An 18,812-nucleotide genomic window follows, 5' to 3' on the forward strand; every position below is an offset into this window, starting at 1 on the left:
CAGCAATTTGTGGCTGGGCAGATGATAAGCAATCTGCCCTGAGAAAGTTTGCAGTGCACTTTGCAAAAGAGCGCTGTTAGCAAGACTCCATTCAAAAGTGTCCCATGGTATCGGAACAACAATCGTTGCAGGATCTGCTGCCATCAATTGTAAACACCAATGACGGCATTTAGTTATCAGGCAAGCTATCAATTCAAACAATGTGGGTGCTGTCTTTTTTGGCTGATGGGGCAAAAAGATCCATTCCAGGATGTGCAAAGGATCATCCCATTGTTTGTTCCACTAGCCAATGATACCTGTAGGATGGAGGTCTGGAGCAGTAATGAAAACAGTGATGTCAGTAGAGGGATCTACTCAATAAACCTGATGAACAGAAACAGCTTGCTGCACTTCATTCAGCACCCGTCACGCCTCAGGAGTCAATTTCCGAGGTGAGTTTAGATCAGAGTCCCCCTTTAAAATATTAAAAAGTGGGGAAAGTTGTGCATTGGTTAGTCCCAAATACAGACGTAACCAGTTGATGATGCCTAGCAATTTTTGGGCATCATTCAGAGTCTTAATAGTGTATGAAAACTGCACCTCTTGATGTTGTATGGTTCGATCCAAAATTTTGACTCCCAAATATTTCCAAGGAGACTGTTGTTGAACTTTCTCCGGAGCCACTTGCAACACATAGGAATGCAAGGCATCAAGCAGGTGAGGCTGTAACCTCCGCAACTCATCCTGGGTGGATGCTGCCACCAGGATATCATCCATATAATGGTAGCAGAGTGCCTCAGGAAACTGCTCACGGATCCCGGACAAGGCCTGCGGGACATACCGTTGACAGATGGGCTATTTTTCATGCCCTGAGGTAACACTTTCCATTGAAATCTCTTTACAGGCTCCGCATTGTTAATTGCAGGCACAGTAAAGGCAATTTTTTGTCTGTCATTGGGGTGCAAAGAGATTGTGAAAAACAATCCTTCAAATCAAAGATCAAGATTTCCCACTCTGTGGGAATCATCGTCGGTGAAGGCATGCCAGGCTGTATGCTCCCCATACTTTCCATCGCTGCATTAAATTTTTGGAGATCTTGCAACAGTCTCCATTTCCCCAATTTTTTCTTAATCACGAAAACAGGGGTGTTCCAGGGACTGGTAGAAGGCTCAATGTGTCCCTGTAGCAGTTGCTCCTAAACCAGCTGACAAAGGGCAACTAATTTCTCTTTTGGCAGGGGCCACTGTGGTTCCCATTTAGGTGTTTTGGTCAGCCATCGCAGAGATAGCGTGGAATACGGTGTGCCATTGCACACAGTGACCCCTATTAAAAATTTGTCGTGATCCGCACCCCCCAAGCTTCCAACACGTCCCGTCCCCAGAGGTTAATTGGAGCTGGAGTAACATAAGGCCGAATGGAGGCCGTGTGTCCCTCTGGATCCTTCACCAACACAGGTCGCTTACTCCATCGACTCTGTGTGGTTCCTCCCAGCCCTGCGATACTCAGTCCCGCAGGGGATAAAGGCCACGTAGGAGGCCATGAAGCAGAGGAAAGGATCATTGCATCAGCACTTGTATCGATCAAACCTTGGATTCAGATTTGATGTGGACGTGCTTTCAGCATGATGAGGGTACAAGTCATCTGTGGTGACTCATTAGAGATGGTTGCAGCCCAGTAGACCTGCAGAAGTCCCGGCAGTTCAGTGCTGTCACCTCCGCCAACTTGCTGGTCTACCCTGGGAACAGAAGACTCAAAAGGCAACAATTGAGCAATGTGAGTCTTTGCAGGAATGGTGACAGGGGGGTCTGATGTGGAAACCGTAGTGTGAACCTGGCCCTTGAAGTCAGCACCTATGACATCTGGAATAACAAGGATCCCTTGGCTGATGGCCCCAGGCCCTGCCATAAGCAATGCACCAGCCCCCTGATCCAGGGAACCGTCCACATCCAAGGAAACCCTGTGGGCATCGCCAGATTCTAAGACGATTGTTGCTGCGGTGTAGGCGTTGACTCGGGCTGAGCCTTTGGTGCCTCCTCCACATTGACCGAGTAAGCCTGTGTCGTCACCCTGTTCTGGGGGAACTGTCGTGATGGGGGCAAATCCCCCTTTTTGCACCCCTCTTCACATTTCCCGACAGGGGTCGACCATCTGCATGGTACTGCGACCTGCAGTAGTCTGAAGTGTGACCTGGCCTACCACACCTCTTACATTGAGGAGTCTCGGTCCCCGAATTTCCCTTTTTTCCCGAATTTTCTTTCTGCTTTGATTTGACTTGTTTCCGTTTGTTCCCAGCCTTGGGCTGTTTTTGTCCCTGATCAGGGGGTTCCTGACCAGGCGACAGAAATGCAGCCAAAACGGATTTCCCGTGATTTTCTGACTGCACCCTGGCACAAGCTCGCATCATGTCTGTGACAGAAGGATCCCCCGGTAGGGCATTGATAATCCTTCTACACTCATCATTGGCATTGTCTCTTGCCAAATGTTTACACAAAATCTGTCTCAGAGATGGATCCTCAATCTGCTTTTCCAAAGCTGCTGCCAGCCTCTCAATAAATGTCAGGAAAAGCTCAGATTGCCCCTGTTGTATCTTTGTGTACCATGTTTGAGGGGCGACCATCTCTATAGTTTTCAAAATGGCTCCCATACCAAGCTGTTGGGCTTGCTCCAGGATCCGAGGATCCCAAGCAGCTTGAAAGTTGGGGTTAGTTAAAGGTCCCTTACCCATGAGGACATAAGCCCCAATCATGTTCCTAGGGTCCTCGGAAGGCAAGGACATATTTTTCTTCAGCTGTTCATCAACCATCACTTTCCAATTGTCCTCAAAGGCGCTGTATTGCATAGGGTGAAACAGCACCTGAGCCAGATACATAATATCAAATGGAGCAAGCAAATCACTATTTATCACTCTAAGAATTTGCATCACAACCAGGGAAGAGACGCCGAAGGTCGCTGCCTTGGTCGCTAAGTCATTTTTTACTTGCCATGCAATGGAGGTGTGGCTGTTCCTCGTGTCCATGGCAGAAATGCCAATCAAAGTCCCCACAGTGGAAGCACCGCCCGCCGGAGGCTTCTCTTCTGGCCCCTGCCCGGCCAAAATGGCAGCTGGATCCTGAAACTGCACCGGGGCCGAGCCGGGAAGCCGCGGCCAGTGGTGGGGCCAGTGCAGGCCCGCGCAGGCCCAGCTCCACGCCCGTCCCGCCCACGCTGGCTGCAGCCGGCGGCTGAACCGTCACCGAGCCGCCCGGGCCTGGAGGGATGCCGGGCCAGCCCACGCTGACTGCTGCGGCCGTGGTGGCCGCTGTGGCAGCTGAAGCCATCTGCCTTGCAGGGAGGGGAACTCCCAGAGCCGTGGGCGGCTGGAACACAGCCAAGGTAAGCAGCTGCCTCTCCCGCTCCACGGCCTCACCACCCATCTCTGCCCCGCCAGTGCCCCCTGCTGACGCTGGCTGCCTACTGGGGAAAGGTGCAGCAGCGCCATTTTGCGGGGGTGGGGGGGGCTTCTGGACCTGCCCATTCCGCGGCAGCAGAGGACGGGGGACTCCTACTGCTGCTGCGTTAGAGCACCTCTTTCTTCATCATCTCGGCTAGCTGTTCTGTCGGATGGACGTCGGTGCGCTTCGGAAGGTCATTCGGGGAAACATATTGAGTTTTCGCAGCTGCAACCTCCACCAGTGATGGGACTTCAGAGTCGGTCTGGGTCGGTACATCTTTCATGCTCCACCCAACGACTGAAAGCAGAGGGTCCATGCCCTTGCAAGCCACAATCTGGGCATCATAAAACTCCTGTCCCTTCAACACATTCCAAATGTCTCTCCAAACCCCATGAAAGCGGATTGTGGTCTGGACTCCAAATATCATCTCTGTGGTGAGGGAGCGGCCAACAGTGAGCCAAGACTCACAGCCCATCGCCGTGTCCCAGACCTCCGGGACCACGTGGTCCGAAACCCACTCCAATAAAGCCTGAACAACCTGCAGCGTCTGAGCTGCCGCTGGGTCATCGTCAGAGTCCTCCAGAAAAGCCCGTAAAAGTTCATCCACAGGCAGGGGAGACTCCATCACTATATCAGGATCGGCCACGCCTTACGGCAGGCGGGGGGGGGTGGGTCCGGGCCGACAAGTTGCGTATCTGTAGCTGCACGCAGTACGCTTCAGTGGTCACCAGATGTCGCTGTTGAACCGCTAGCGGAGTGAAAGACCCAAGCAGGCTCACAGGTGGCACAAATCTGAATTTATTAATTAATTTTAAAACTTATATAGACTTTCAGAGGTCGTCCGGATTGGGCCAATTCAAAACCTCCCCCTAGGCTGATTGGCCAGGCTTGAACCGCCTATCTTTCCAGAGACCGTTTCAATAACATCCAAACTTTATCTTTATTTATAAAAACACAGGAAGAAGAAGAGAAAATTCCCATGGGAAAGAGTCTGTGCTGCCACACATGATGGTCATCATATGGCCAATATTTATCAAGGGTAACATTATCAAAACCTTCTGGAAAAGGTACTCCAACTAAACAGGTTGAAAAAGGTTTGTCAGGGCTTGTGTCGGATAGACAAACGGTATCGGAGCCTGCAGACTTGGCCAAAGCAACCCAGACATTTGTCTTTGGTTGGTTTACAGGCAAAGCTTCACTACAAAAACTAAAACAAAGGAATAACAGTAACATGCATTCGCGCAAATGATCAAACTCCATTCTTTTATTGAGCTGCTTTTTGGCAGAACACTTTCTCCTGATGGTTCCGCCGGCTCAGGTCTGGGTATTTGCTTCTTGCTTTTCACTTGCAGGATTGCTGGCTGATGTGGAGGCTTCGGCAGGCTTCGATGCGTGATACAGTTTCATGTTTTTTGCTGGAATCCACTTGAGCCCTTCACCTGTGGAAACACATGCAAACCCCTTCCCCCAAGTTACAAGATTGTATGGTCCTTCTATTTGTCTTGATTCTAAATTTTTAATCAAAACTGGGGGGTTCTCTTTCAGTTTTGCTTTTTTGTTGTTTAAGAAATGTCTGTATATAGGGGGATCAGGCTCTTCTGCAGAGCTATTCAAAAAATTGTAAACATACAAAGCTTTATTCAACCTCCTTTGAGGTGTAGCCTGGGCTTCTCCCCCTTTCTGTTGATCTAAAATGCGTTTTAAAGTTTGACGTGTTCTTTCTATTATTCCTTGACTCGTGGGGGAGTGAGGAATGCCAAATGTATGGCGAACACCCCAGTCATTTAAGAATGTAGCTAATTCTTGTGAAGCATACGAAGGACCATTATCAGTTTTAATTTCTTGGGGGATACCCATGTTAACATAGGGTTAAAATGTTTCTAAAATCGGGATAGTTAAGAATAGGCTTTGGGGAACGGGAGTAGGTAAGAACTGCTTGTACAGGGTCAGGTTGACATGAATATGAAGATTGCTTAGAAAATATCGGGATTGTTTTAGTTAACTGATGCAGATTCACACCTGCAAAATAAATCAGAAATACTGTGGGAGAAAGGGGGCTTAAAGTCATGCTTGAGGGGAAATAATGGAACAATGATAAGTTGATAATTAACATATGATTACATCACTGTTCTGTAAGGGAAGGTATAAAACTGTATTCGCTTCAAATCCATGTTGAAGTCAGATTTGGGTAGATGTTACACCCCGGCTTCCCGAGCTTGAGAATAAAGGCACCTGCATATAATCATTCAGTGATTATGTGTTTTCCACGTTAACACCCAGATAGCAAAAAGCTTGTGAAAAATGCTGGCAAACATGCTTAGCTGTTTCTCCTGTATGTACAGAAGCAAAAACTGCATTTGAGAATGTATCGACAGAGACATGAATATTTTTAAGTTTCCCAAAAGAGGGGTACTTAGTAACATCTGTTTGCCATTTCTGCAAGCTCTCCAACCCTTGCGGGTTGGTGGCTCCTGAGGAAGGAAGAGGTTGAACAAGCTGACAGTCTGGGCAAGCTCGTATGATGTTTCGTGCTTGCTCTAAGGTAATGGGAAAATCTTGTTTGATTGCCTGTGCATTCTGATGAAAAAATGCATGACTCAATTTGGCTTGTTCAATAGTATTGGGTAAAGTGGTTGCAGTAAGCACTGAAGTAGAGTTTTCAATGCCTGCTGCAACTTCTTCATCAGATGCTGCTGATGCCAACGCATCAGCTCGTGCATTTCCTTCTGCCATAAATCCTGGAAGGCCAGAATGAGCTATGATGTGGGAAACAAAATAAGGATTAGTTCTGTGTGACAGAATTTGTTAGAGACAGGTGAGCCAAAGACACAATTTGTTGTTGTTCACATCCTTTAGAACAGATCCTTCAATTCTTTTAATAATATTAGCAACATATGCTGAATCAGTGATTAGGTTGAAAGGCTCCAGAAAGAGCTGAAAAGCTCTCACAACCACTCCCAATTCAGTAACCTGAGGTGAGCCCTCAACCTTTTGAACATCTTGTTTCCAGACTTTAGTATCTTTGTTCTGCCAAGTGACTACTGAATTGTGCGTTTGCTCTGACCCATCAGTGAAGATAGTGACTGCATCTAAAGGCTCTTCACTGATCAGGGGTTTTTCTTTGTAGCATAATTTAGCTTTGATCATTTTGTGTGCTGGATAATGAATAGAGCAAACGCCTGGAAAATCGAGCAAGGCATACAGCAAGTCCTCTGAATTTTGCATTGCCCAATCAAAGTAAGTTTTGATCATGGGCAAATAGATAATTTTGAATTCATGACCTGCTATCGAAAGAAGTCTTGCTCTGCCTTTTATGATGATTTGAGACATCATTTCTAAAGGTGTGATGATTGTCTTTGGGAACCTGTAAGAAAGAAGAACCCATTCAATTATTAACAACGGATTGTTTTGAGCGGAATCCCATTGAAAAATGAGACTGCACAGTCTCAGCTTTTCTCCTAATACCGCAAGGAAAAAGGGTTTATCGTGCATACAGCGATGTGCCTGTCTGTTTTGTACGGCATCAGTAATTTTTTCTAAGACCTTGCAAGCTTCAGGAGTGAGAGATCTAGGAGATTTATTGTCATTGTCTCCTCTCAACAAATCAAAAAGTGGAGCAAGTTCATCAGCAGTGATTCCTAACACAGGCCTAGTTAAAGGGCTTAGACTTTCTTCTTTACAAATCTGGCGTCTGACTTCATGCCAGTCAGTTAATTGAAAATTATGAAAACATTTTTTGGAGTGTTCTGTATTTGTTAACGCAGCTGTTATAGTCCAGCCTCGCTCTCCTCGTTGCACGGTTTGTGTGCTTGGCTGTGGCTGTGTAGATGAGTACAAGGTAGTGCCCGTCGGTGCCAGGGGCGTGGAAGGCGGAAGCGCGGCTGGGTATTCGAACAGGTGCGGCTGTGTCCCGGAGCTGCTTGGGTCGGCTGCGGGGTGTGGCGGCGGAGGCAGTGGAAGTGCCGCGGGAAGCTGTGGCTGTGCGAGAGCTGCTATGGGCTGCTGTGTCAGGTGATCTAGAGGCACTGTTGCGATTGGACATTGTAGCAGTTGCGCATGCGTTGATTGCGACACAGGGATTGTGTGGCGAGTCATGATGGCGGAGGGTTGGATGCCGGGTGGGTTGTAGGGCACAGGGGGTGGTGGCGGCGCTGTGAAAACGGTGGCCGGAGCCGCGGTCGGGAACGATGGGACCTCCGGAGTCACAGGAGGCGGCGGAGCTGTGCCATATGTTAGCTAGGAAGCGGGAGGCTGCTGAAGAGACGAAGCGGCCATGCCCGGATCCGCGGCAGGGAGCGGCGGCGGCGGCGGCGGGGCATTCCCGTCAGCGGGAGAAGATGTCGGGGTGTCAGGGGGCGGGAGGAGCGGCGTGCAGGCTGCAGGAGTCTGCTGCGGGGATGCGATGGTGGGCGGTGGGGTCGTAGGTGGCTGGATCACTACGTGCAGCTGGTGGGAGCTCGTAAGATGGCCTGGGGTGGCCACTGGATCAGCGGGCAGCGCCGTCGGGGCGGCGGTCCCGGCAGACTGAGCTGGGGCTGCGGCAGGCACGGGAGAGCCTGCAGCCACGCGTGCAGACGGCGCTCTGCCGGCTCGGGGCGGCTTGGGTGGGTGGAAGGGTGTGTCTCCCGGTGCTGTGCCGGGGCTGGGGAATTGTGTCGGAACGCCACGGGAGAGGGGCAGGTTTTCTGAGGTGGCGTGCACAGGGGGTGCTGAGGGCACCAGCCCTGTGTGGGCGGCAGCCGAGGGGGCAGTCGCGCCCGCGGGTAGCAGGGGAGAAGCAGCTGGCCCCGCGGGGTTGGGGGGGAGGGTGGGGCCACCGCGAGGGAGCCCGCGGGGGCGAAGGGCGGTGCCACGGTGACGCTGATGGAACCGGGGGCCGGAATCACGGGAGCAGGGGTGGCAGGAATTAATGAGACGGCAGGGGCCGGGATTGGCGGGAGCCGTGGGAGAGGCCGTGGGGTTCGGTGGGGTGGCCGGGGTTAGCGGGACCGCGGGTACCGGAGCCACGAGGTCCGGCGGGGGGTTGTGGGGTGTGCCGTTTTGCAAATTCCCGACGGCAAGAGGCGGAGTCACAAAAGGAGCGGGGCTCGGCGTGGAGTGTGCTGCGGGAGGCGCCTTTGCAGCAAACAGCTCCACCAGCGCCCTGCAAGCTGGCACCATCTCTGCTGCAGCCAGATCCCGCGGGAGATATTATTAAAGAGGTTGTTTCCGACTATGTCCCAGAAGTCTTTGGTAAAGACGGCTGAGCGTTCAGCGTTTGGGAAATCAATTAAGGTCCATTTTAAGAGGTTTTTTAGCTCCTGTTTTGGTAAATTACTTGGAGTGGAGCTTAATAGGCACTTTAGTTGTTTATAGAGATCTGTATCGTGGGCAGAATGAGTCTGTCCCATAGTTGGACCAGTGTGTTGCTCACCTTGGTGCCGCAGAAGCAGGGTCCTCAGAGCTCCGTCATGGGGGGGCTGGCCAGGCTCTCCAGTCGTGCTCAGGACTCTGCGTTTGGGCCCCTCTTCAGAGCTCCGGTTTTAGGCATTGCTTGGCAACAGCTTCCCGTGCTCGGGACCTCACGGGTGGGTTTGCACTCAGAGCTCCAGTACGGGCGGTGCTTAGCAGCACTCACCTGTGCTCAGTGCCCGTGGGATTCCATGGCAAGCTTCCTCAAAGAGCTCCGGGCAGCTGCTGAGCAGCATCGGCCACCTGTGCTCGAGGATTGGCAGGCAAGATCCTCCAAGAGTTCCAGCTGATCGTTATTCGTAACGGGTCGCTGTGCTCAAGGTGTGCCTCAGCAAAATTATAGAGCTCCAGCATTTACGCTGCTGAGCAGCAGTATGCTGTGCTCACGACACCTTTCAGGTGGCTTTAACTGGTCTTTTAGTTACCGTCCATGGAGAAGTCTTCTACTAGGCGGAAGAAGCTGGATCGGCCATTTAACCTGGTTTGGGCGCCATCTGTAAGATTACGCCCTGTAGGATTAGAGGGTCTGTTTGTCGGTTTCGGATGGTCCGGACAGAGACGAGAGATCTCTGAAGTCAGGTCTTAGAGCATGGGGTTTATTGTGAAAGGGCGTGGGTGTAGGAGACATGCTAGGGGCTGCCAGACGCAGCCCAAAGCAGGTCAGAGAAGCAAGAAAGAGAGAGAGCAGAAGAGGAGCGGAAAAGAGAGAGAGAGCCCGGTTGCTGTTTACAATACAATAGATCATCTTTTGCGTTGAATATTCTAATTTTCATTAACCAATCTAGAACAAGCTACAAATCCTACAACATTTGCATACAACCTATAAGAATCATTGCATTACCATACAGCGTTATATTTTAAACCCTAAAAACTGCTTTTTGGACCCTCTGCCAAGTTGGCAGGGTCTGCTCTGACCCTTGGACCGGTCTGCAAGCAGAGGGTATTGTTTCATCAAGAGGGGGATCACCTCCAGTCGGCCATACCATTGTTTTCTAGTTGTTCAGTAACTGGGGTTTGGTATCTCAAAGCTTGTCTTCATTTCAATCTCGCTTATATTTTCCATATTCTCAGCATCTTTTGCCAGGTAATCATATTTATAAGGCTTTCCTATTTCATCTTCCCCAGCATCTTCAGAAGTCAGAAATTTTAAAAAGGAAATTAAAGGGTTATTGGAAGATCCCATAGGTACAGCTGAACAGTTGGACCAACTTTTAGGTCCCATTATTTTTATTTGGGAAGAAATGCAGTCAATAATGAGCATTATATTTTCCCAAGAGGAGAGGCAGATGATTAGAGCTGCCAGAATGAGAATTTGGGAAAGGGATAATCTACAAGGCCCACCAGGGGACCAGAAAATGCCAATAGCACCTCCTAACTGGAACCACAATGAAGAAGCTGGACGAGGAAACATGAATGGTTATTGTAATGTGATAATCAAAGGAATAAAAGAGGCAGAGCCCTGTGGGCAAAATGTTGGTAAAGCTTTTGATGGACAGCAAGGAAAGGAAGAAACTCCAACTGAATGGTTAGAGAGCCTCCGGAAGAACATGCAGCAGTAGTCCAGGATAGACCCTGATAGTATAGCAAGACAAGCCCTATTAAGGGTTAACTTTGTCAGACATGCCTGGCCAGATATTAGGAAAAAGCTAGAAAAGCTTGAGGATTGGCAAAATAAGGGATTAAATGAACTGCTAAAGGAAGCTCAAAAGGTTTATCTACAGAGACATGAAGAAAAAGCCAAGGTAAAAGCTAAGATCATGATAGCCACTATGTGAGAGAGCAACTCCCAAAGGGATCCAAAGCCCCCAGGTACCATTCCCAGGTATTCAGGTTTTAGAAATAGGGAAAGGGGAAGAAACAGAGCCCTGGCATGATGAAAATCTCAGAAGCAAACTGAAGCACGGAATTGACTCCACAACTCAGATAGTTATGAAGTAGGTATGTGTTTATTCCAGCTGGGGTGCATGGGGGGTAGCCCCTCCAAAGACATGCACACCCTCAGCAGCACTTCACTAGGTTTATATTAGGTTACAGATTACATATGCATAAAGTTAGACAAAGCCCCTATACATATTCATTATCTATCCCCGCTTCGTATTATAATGAGTTCAAAGTTCATTTAAATATGCCCGCGCAAGCGCAGTGTCTTCAGATTAATTGTGGGCAAGGGTCCCGATGATTAATTATGACATGATCCATCCTCTTCATCACGATGAACTGTTCACCCTGTTCCCTTGCGCATGCTCCCTTGGTCCTTGGTCCTAGTCTAAGCCTGAGAACCAACTCGTACCGGTCCTGGGGTCCAAGGGCGGGATGCTCGGTTACACTTGGTGGTTTCTCTCAATTATTTGGCTCTCTTCTCTCCATCCTCCCCGATACCAGGTAAGCACGAATTCATTATGTGAATAATAAATGGATCGCAGCAGGCATATCTTAGTAAATCATTATCCAATCTCTGGCTCTCTAAATCAGTTCAAAAATATTATTATTACTATTATCCAGCTTCTAGTTCTTTTACATTAGTAATTTCTATTTTACCCTAAATCACAAACTAGAAAAATATGTTTCTATTGTGAAGAAGAGGGACACTATAAGACAGATTGTCCTCATCTAAAGAAGAACCTGAAAATATTTCAGGAGGTACATTCAGAAGAATCATCAGACTAGGGATGTCAGGGGCTCTATTTTCTGGGGGATAAATACCATCTAGAGCCTTTGATAACTTTAAAAGCAGGCCCCCAGGGGGAAGCATTAGAATTTATGGTTGGTACTGGGGCAGAGAGAACTTGCATAGTTACTATTCTGAAGGGATGTAATGTAAGTAATGACACTGTAAAGGTAACAGGGGCTAAAGGAGAAGGGTTTAAGGTTCCTGTAATCAAGAATGTAGTAATTGAAGGGGAAACTAGAATAGGGATGGGAGTTGTCTTATTAGTCCCTGGAGCAGGTTGCAACTTATTGGGGAGAGACTTGCAGGTACAATTAGGAATAGGGGTCATACCTGAAGAAGGAAAAATGACAGCTAAACTGCTAAAACTTGGCCAAGAAGATGAGGGAAGGATTAACAAAGAAGTTTGGGCTGGGGAAGGAAATATGGGAGGATTGAACATTGATCCCAAAAGGGTAATGATTGAGAGAGTAAAATGTCCCATACTTGTGTGACAGTCCCCTATATCATTAGAAGGAAGAGAAGGCTTAAAGCCAGTAATAGAAGAATTGATAAAATATGGGACATTGGAACCTTGTATGTCTCCTCACAATACCCCTATTCTCCCAATAAAGAAGCCTGATGGGACTGTCAGACGTTGGGGTGCATTGGAATTTTTTCTCCATCCCTGTTACTAAGCAACAAATAGCTGGGTGATTAGAGCCATCAACTTTTTTGTAAGACAAAAGGGTGTGCTGGGAGGGGCAGGGGAAGGAAGGAGACTGGCACTCTCGTTGTCAGACACTGGGAGGAGAGACGGCTCTTTGCTTCTGGCTGCGACTGCAGGAGATCCAACTGTGCTCTGTCTTTTCCTCCTGGCTGGGTGAGCTTTGATTTAACCTCTTTCCCATTGGGAGTGCACGTTTCCCCGGCTGCGTTTCTCACAGCAGCTACCGGGAAGTCCGGCTGTCCCTGCTGCCTGCCCCGCTTTGCCGCACGAGACCGTGACTACGGAGTCTTGCTGCCTCGCTGGCTAGCCTGGGAGAGACAGCCCCTTTGCCCCTGCCGCCCCGCTTTTTTGCTGCTCCGAGCTGCCCTGCCTGCTTCTCAGCCTCCCGCCATTACCAGCTGCGTGAAGCTGACCTGACCCTGCGCCACAGCGCCACCTGCAGCCGCTCGGGAGTCATTGCACCTGCCCTGCCCAGCCTGAAGCTCAACAGCGCCCCTGCTGCTTGCGACTGTGATTACACCACACGGCAAAGTGCTCGGCAGCTCAAAAAGTCATCTGCTATTGGTTTTCTGGTTCTATTTGTGGTTGTTATTATTGTTATTGCTTGTTTATAGACACTAGTAAAGAACTGTTATTCCTTTCCCATACCTTTGTGTGGCTAGCACAGACCTTTCCCGTGAGAATTCTTTCTCTCTTTTTCCTGTATTTTTATAAACAAAGATAAAGTTTGGATGTTATTAAAACAGTTTCTCGAGATATGGACAGTTCAGGCCTGGCCAATCAGGCCTAGGGGGAGGTTTCGAACTGACCAATCTGGGTGACCTTTGAAAAGTATATAATTTGGAATTAATTAATAAAAGTTCTTCTGGATGCCACACTGAGAACCTGGACTTCTCTCTGCTAGCGGTTCAACAGTGACACCTTTGCCTGAAAGCCCTTGATTTCAAAATTAAAATAATTTGGAGGGAGGGGAAATCACATTCTCTGTCCTAAGGGAGGGTTCCACCTCTCTTAGCAGGCATCTGTCTTTCAAACAAAGACAGGACTTATAGATTAACACAAGATTTAGGAGAAGTTAACAAAAGAACTCAGACCCGTTACCCAGTGGTACCCAACCCCTATACCCTTTTGAGTAAAGTCCCACCTCAACATCAGTGGTTTAGTGTAGTGGATCTTAAGGATGCATTTTGGGCTTGTCTGTTAGCAGAAGATAGTAGAAATATTTTTGCCTTTGAATAGGAGGATCCAAGTACTGGAAGAAAACAGCAGCTAAGATGAACAAAACTGCCACAGGGATTTACTCAGTCTCCAAATCTATTTGGGCAAGCTTTAGAGGAAATATTACAGACTTTCCCCACTTCTCCTGGAATACAAATTACCCAATATGTGGACAACCTTGTATTATCAGGAGAAGCTGAAGTTGAAGTTAGGGAGGCTGCTATAAAACTTTTGAATTTTCTTGGGGAAAAAGGATTAAGGGTATCAAAAGGGAAATTACAATTTGTGGAATCAGAAGTAAAGTATTTTGGTCACTTAATAGGTAAAGGTAGCCAAAAATGAAATCCTGAGAGGATTGCGGGGATTTTATCTCTTCCCCCTCCTCCTTCAAAGAAGGAAGATAGAAGAGTGCTTGGATTATTGTGTTATTGTGGACTATGGATTGAAGGGTATACTCAGGCAGTAAAATTTTTATATGAAAAATTGACAGAGGGAGACAAGATAAAGTGCACTAGAGAAGATGACAATAAATTAGAATAATTGAAGTTTAAACTAGCTTTGGTACCAGCTTTGAGTTTACCCTCATTAGAAAAGCCCTTTTATTTGTATGTGAATGTGGAAGGTGGAGTAGCTCATGGAGTTTTAGTCCAAGAATGGGGAGGAGTGAAAAGGCCAGTAGCCTATTTATCTAAATTGCTAGATCCAGTGAGTCATGGCTGGCCAGTGTATATTCAAGCTGCAGCATCTAGTGCCATTCTAGTAGAAGAGAGCCGTAAACGTACTTTTGGAAGGAAACTATTTGTGTACACACCTCATGCAGTCCGAAATATATTAAATCAAAATGCTGAAAAATGGTTACCAGATTCCAGGATGTTAAAATATGAAGCGATTCTGATAGACAGCGATAACTTGACACTGGAAGTGGACAAAAGTTTGAACCCAGCTCAATTTTTATATGGAGAACCAAAGAGTGACTTACCACATAATTGTTTAGAAATTGTACAGTACCAAACTAACGTTCAGGAAGATCTAGCAGAACAGGCCCTCCCAGAAGGGGAAAGAATATATGTTGATGGTTCATCTAGATGCTTACAAGGAAAAAGGATGTCAGGATATGCTTTAGTCAATGGAAAAAATATGCAGACCATTGAGAAAGGGAAATTACCTTCAAATTGGTCGGCTCAATCTTGTGAATTATATGCTCTAAAGAGAGCACTGGAATATTTAGCACAGAAGAAAGGAACCATATATACTGATTCAAAGTATGCCTTTGGGGTAGTACACACTTTTGGAAAAATTTGGGAAGAAAAGGAGTTACTAAATTCAAAAGGAAAATGGCTGATTCACCAGGGACTCATTTTAGAGGTTTTAGAAGCATTAAAAATGCCTGAAGAAATAGCTGTAGTACATGTTAAAGGACATCACAAAGGAATGACCCCAGAAATAAGAGGGAATAATTTGGCAGATCAAGAGGCCAGAGATGCAGCAGAAAATTGGACCAAAAAGGTTATGTTAATTTTGATTCCAAACAAGGAAGGTTTTGAAGTTCCAAAATTTAGTGAAGCAGAAGAAAAAGAATTAATTAAGATGGGGGAGAACAAGATCAGTCTGGGAAATCGAGACTCCCTGATGGGAGGCAGTTACTTAATAAAGCCCTTACTAGGAAAATATTAGAAGACATGCATCAAAAGACTCATTGGGGTACTCAGGCTTTGTGTGATCACTTTTTAAGGAATTATGGGTGTATTGGGATCTTTGAATTGGCAAAACAAGTAACCGAAAAATGTATAACTTGGAAAAAGGTAAATAAAAAGGTTATGAGAAAAACACCAGGAGGTCGTGAGTTAGCCCTGGGATCATTTCAAAGCATCCAAGTGGACTTTACTGAACTTCCCCAAGTGCAGAGATGGAAGTTTTTAGTAGTAATAATAGACCATTTAACTCATTGGGTAGAAGCTGTCCCAACTGTCAGAGCTACAGCTAATGTGGTATGTAAAACCCTTTTGGAACAAATTATTCCCAGGTATGGAATGGTTAATAAAATAGACTCAGATAGAAGAATACATTTTACCTCAAGAGTCTTACAGCAAACAACTGAAGCCCTGGAAATAAAATGGGAATTACATACCCCATGGCATCCACAGAGTTCGGGCCGGGTAGAAAGAATGAACCAGACTTTAAAAAGAACTCTAACTGAACTGATGATTGAAATCCAAATGTCATGGGTAAAATGTTTACCTTTGGCCCTATTGAGAGTCTGGACTCAACCCAGGTCAGACCTGGGAGTGTCACCTTATGAGATGATGTTTGGGCTACCCTTTCTGACCACCCAACATGAAACTGCTACTTATGAAATGGGGGAAATAAGTGTTAGAAAATATGTCACTTTTGAAGGTTGGGGGGGTATTGGAATTTTCTCCATCCCTGTTACTAGGAAACCAATAACTAGGTGCTCAAGAGCCATTAATTCTTTTGTAAGAGACAAAGGCTGTAGCGGGATGTGGTGAGGGGAGGACGCACTCTGGCCATTAGGACCGGCACTCTCATGTGACACCGGAAGGAAAGCAACTGCTTTTGCTTCTGGCTGAGACCCCGGGACATCCAACTGTGCTCTGCTTTCTCCTCCTGGCTGGGTGAGCCCTTGCTTGGGAAAAGGCACGGGATCCAACCCCCAGGAGCGCGTGCCTTCCAGGTTGTGCTTTTGCAACAACTGCGGAGGAGTCTGGTTGTCGCTGCCCCCCCCACCGCCCTGCTTGCTGGAACACACCGTGGTGTCTGCCATAACTGCGGAGTCCCTGCCACCTTGCTGGCTAGCCCGGGAGAGCCAGCCCCTGCCGCCCCGCTTGCCGCTCCGAGCTGCCTGCTGTGCGCTGCCCTTGCTGCCGGCCCGCCCGCCATTACCAACCGCGTGAGACAGACCTGACCTCGCACCACAGCGCCACCTGCAGCTGCTCAGCAGTCATGGCACCTGCCCTGCCCAGCTGGGAGCTCAACAGCGCCCCTTCTGGTTGTGACTGTGACTGCACCAAACAGGAAAGTGCTTGGTAGCCCAGGGACATCTGTTACTGGTTTTCTGGTTTTGCTTGCTGTTGTTATTCTTGTTATTACTTGTTTACTCTGCTATAGATACTAGTAAAGAACTGTTATTCCCTTTCCCCATACCTTTGCCTGAAAGCCCTTGATTCCAAAGTTAAAATAATTCGGAGGGAAAAGGGGTCACATTCTCTATTCTAAGGGAGGGTCTCGCCTCTCTTAGCAGACACCTGTCTTTCAAACCAAGACAGTCACCACAATTGCAAGAACACTTGGGAATTTGCGGATGAAAGGGATAATCCCTTAAACCACACCCTTAAAATTTAAAACCCATAATATCCATCCAGGGCAATGGGTATTAGTGAGAACATGGAAAGAGCAATCTTTAACTCCACAATGGAAAGGTCTTTTTCAGGTACTATTGATGACTGAAGCAGCTATCCAGACCAAGGAAAGAGGGTGGATCCACGCCAGTATGATCAAAGGGCCTGTGGAAGAACCCCAAGAGTGGACTGTAACTTCCACACCTCAAGACCTTAAATTGACTTTAAACAGGACATCCTAACGTAATATATGGGAGAAAAGAATAACTGAAAATTATAATGTGGACCCAAAAATTTATAGGTGGTTTTAAACATCACCGGGAGAAACTTAAAGGAAGCTTAGACATACCCCCTGGGATAACATACTTCCACCTCAAAAAGGGGGGGTCTGAATTGTATGAAGTAGTAGAAATAGTGGGAGATTTTTGGACCTTGGTACTAGCATGCTATTTGCAGAAAGAAGACAGACCTTTGCACGTTATTCCAGAACATATACCATACCATATACCCTCTCTGAGTCATCCCAATGCCAGTCATGAGAGTTGAGTCAAATGTGAGAGTATAGATTGTGGGAAATGGTAGTTTTGTCATCAACCTTCTGTAGTCTTTAATGTAATCAGTTTGATGAGAACTGAGATAGTCTCCTTACTCTGTGGGTGGGAGTTACAAATACCCACTAAGCGGGAAATACCCGAAGAAAAGTGGGAAGCTACAGTTAAGGAGTACCAAAGGAGATTTGCGAAACCTGGACGTAGCATATCCTAGGAGAATTATAAGGCAGAGGGCAAGACCAAGTGGATCTCTCTACTCGCCATTAAGGATGCCAGCTATGGGTACCAACCCCATAGGCAAGGCTTATGGGAGTAGAGATCCAACTGGACCTCTGATCAGAGCTCTCCTCCTCTCATGTGCTAATGTCCAAGCAGACTCCTGTTGGAAGTGTTACCAAAACATATACTATGGAAGAACTAAAGTCTCCTACTTAACTGTCCACTCCCATATTAACCGAGTTTGTTTTGATAAATCGACATTAGAATCTTGTAGGGTGTCAGGACAAACCTATTGGGTTGTGCAAAATTTGGGAAAAGGAGGGACAAGATTGGGATTAAGCTGTCCAAGAGGGGAATCATGGATTTGTTTTACTAAAGCTGGACATTGGGACCTCTCAAACAGAGGTGGGGTACAAGACAAGGTAAAAGAAGAATTAATAAAAAATGTCACCTGATGTTTAAAAATTCCTAGTGTAAAACCCAACCCCCACCCAGATTTATATTCAGGAATAAAGAAACAATTAGAAACAGAAATAGAAATCCCCTGATTGGGGAAAAACCTGTTTGTAGATTTGGGGGAAAAGATAAGCAAAGAACTAAACGTAACCAACTGTTGGGTTTGTGGCAGGGCATTGATGACAGAGGAATGGCCATGGAAAGGCAGTAGTCTAGGCCCTATTGAACTTCTTAAATGGAACCGGACAAAAAAAGGAGGGGAAAGCCGACCAGAAGGGTGGATTTTAAGATCAACAGTGATAGGAGAAGAATGCCTCTGGTGCACTGGAAAAAATTTTAACGGAGTAGGAAGTACCCCCTCCAAAAGATATAAAGTTAGTAATGGGACTTTTACATGGTAGGCCCCAGGAGAACCATCATTGTATTGAGCCCTGTCGCTGTTGTACCCGGAATGTAGCACACGAACCCAGTTCTGTGAAAAGCAGCAGAAGATTTATTGTTGTAATTTCTCTTTATATATGGTAAAAGCCCTTAGGTGATTGGATGGGGCAGTGCAGTCTCGCAGTTCATGAGCGACCACCCCATGCCACATAAAGAGGGGGTCGCCCAGGGCTGAAACATGCCAGGCAGGCACGTGGCTGCGGCAAGCGGTGGAGCTGCTGGGGACGGGAGCTGCTGTGGAGGCGCGGCGATAAAAGAAGTGCTGGATCACGATCTGAGATTTCCTGGGAATTTTTTAAGGTCCACAGGTGAGGGTCTGGGGACGGTGAAGAG

The 18,812-nt window shown here is 47.2% G+C and overlaps 3 long non-coding RNA genes across 3 annotated transcripts in view; 2 read left to right on the plus strand and 1 right to left on the minus strand.

The window, feature by feature from the left end:
• The first annotated feature begins 3,140 nt into the window (after nucleotides 1-3,140).
• LOC146425600 (uncharacterized) lies at nucleotides 3,141-7,108 on the plus strand. Its single transcript, XR_014846581.1, has 3 exons — nucleotides 3,141-3,351; nucleotides 3,568-5,267; nucleotides 5,691-7,108. It is a non-coding gene; the product is annotated as an uncharacterized LOC146425600 (long non-coding RNA).
• The window catches only part of LOC146425601 (uncharacterized), a 41,506-nt gene continuing 26,886 nt past the window's right edge, over nucleotides 4,193-18,812 (minus strand). The window contains exon 2 of the long non-coding RNA XR_014846618.1: nucleotides 4,193-4,401. This is a non-coding gene — a long non-coding RNA (uncharacterized LOC146425601). The remainder of the gene's footprint in view (nucleotides 4,402-18,812) is intronic.
• Nucleotides 9,302-18,812, plus strand: part of LOC146425602 (uncharacterized) — a 143,000-nt gene continuing 133,489 nt past the window's right edge. The window contains exon 1 of the long non-coding RNA XR_014846602.1: nucleotides 9,302-9,455. This is a non-coding gene — a long non-coding RNA (uncharacterized LOC146425602). The remainder of the gene's footprint in view (nucleotides 9,456-18,812) is intronic.

Source organism: Lichenostomus cassidix, chromosome W (assembly GCF_008360975.1).
Source record: "Lichenostomus cassidix isolate B80296 chromosome W, HeHo_3.0, whole genome shotgun sequence".
Classification (NCBI taxonomy): Eukaryota; Metazoa; Chordata; class Aves; order Passeriformes; family Meliphagidae; genus Lichenostomus; species Lichenostomus cassidix.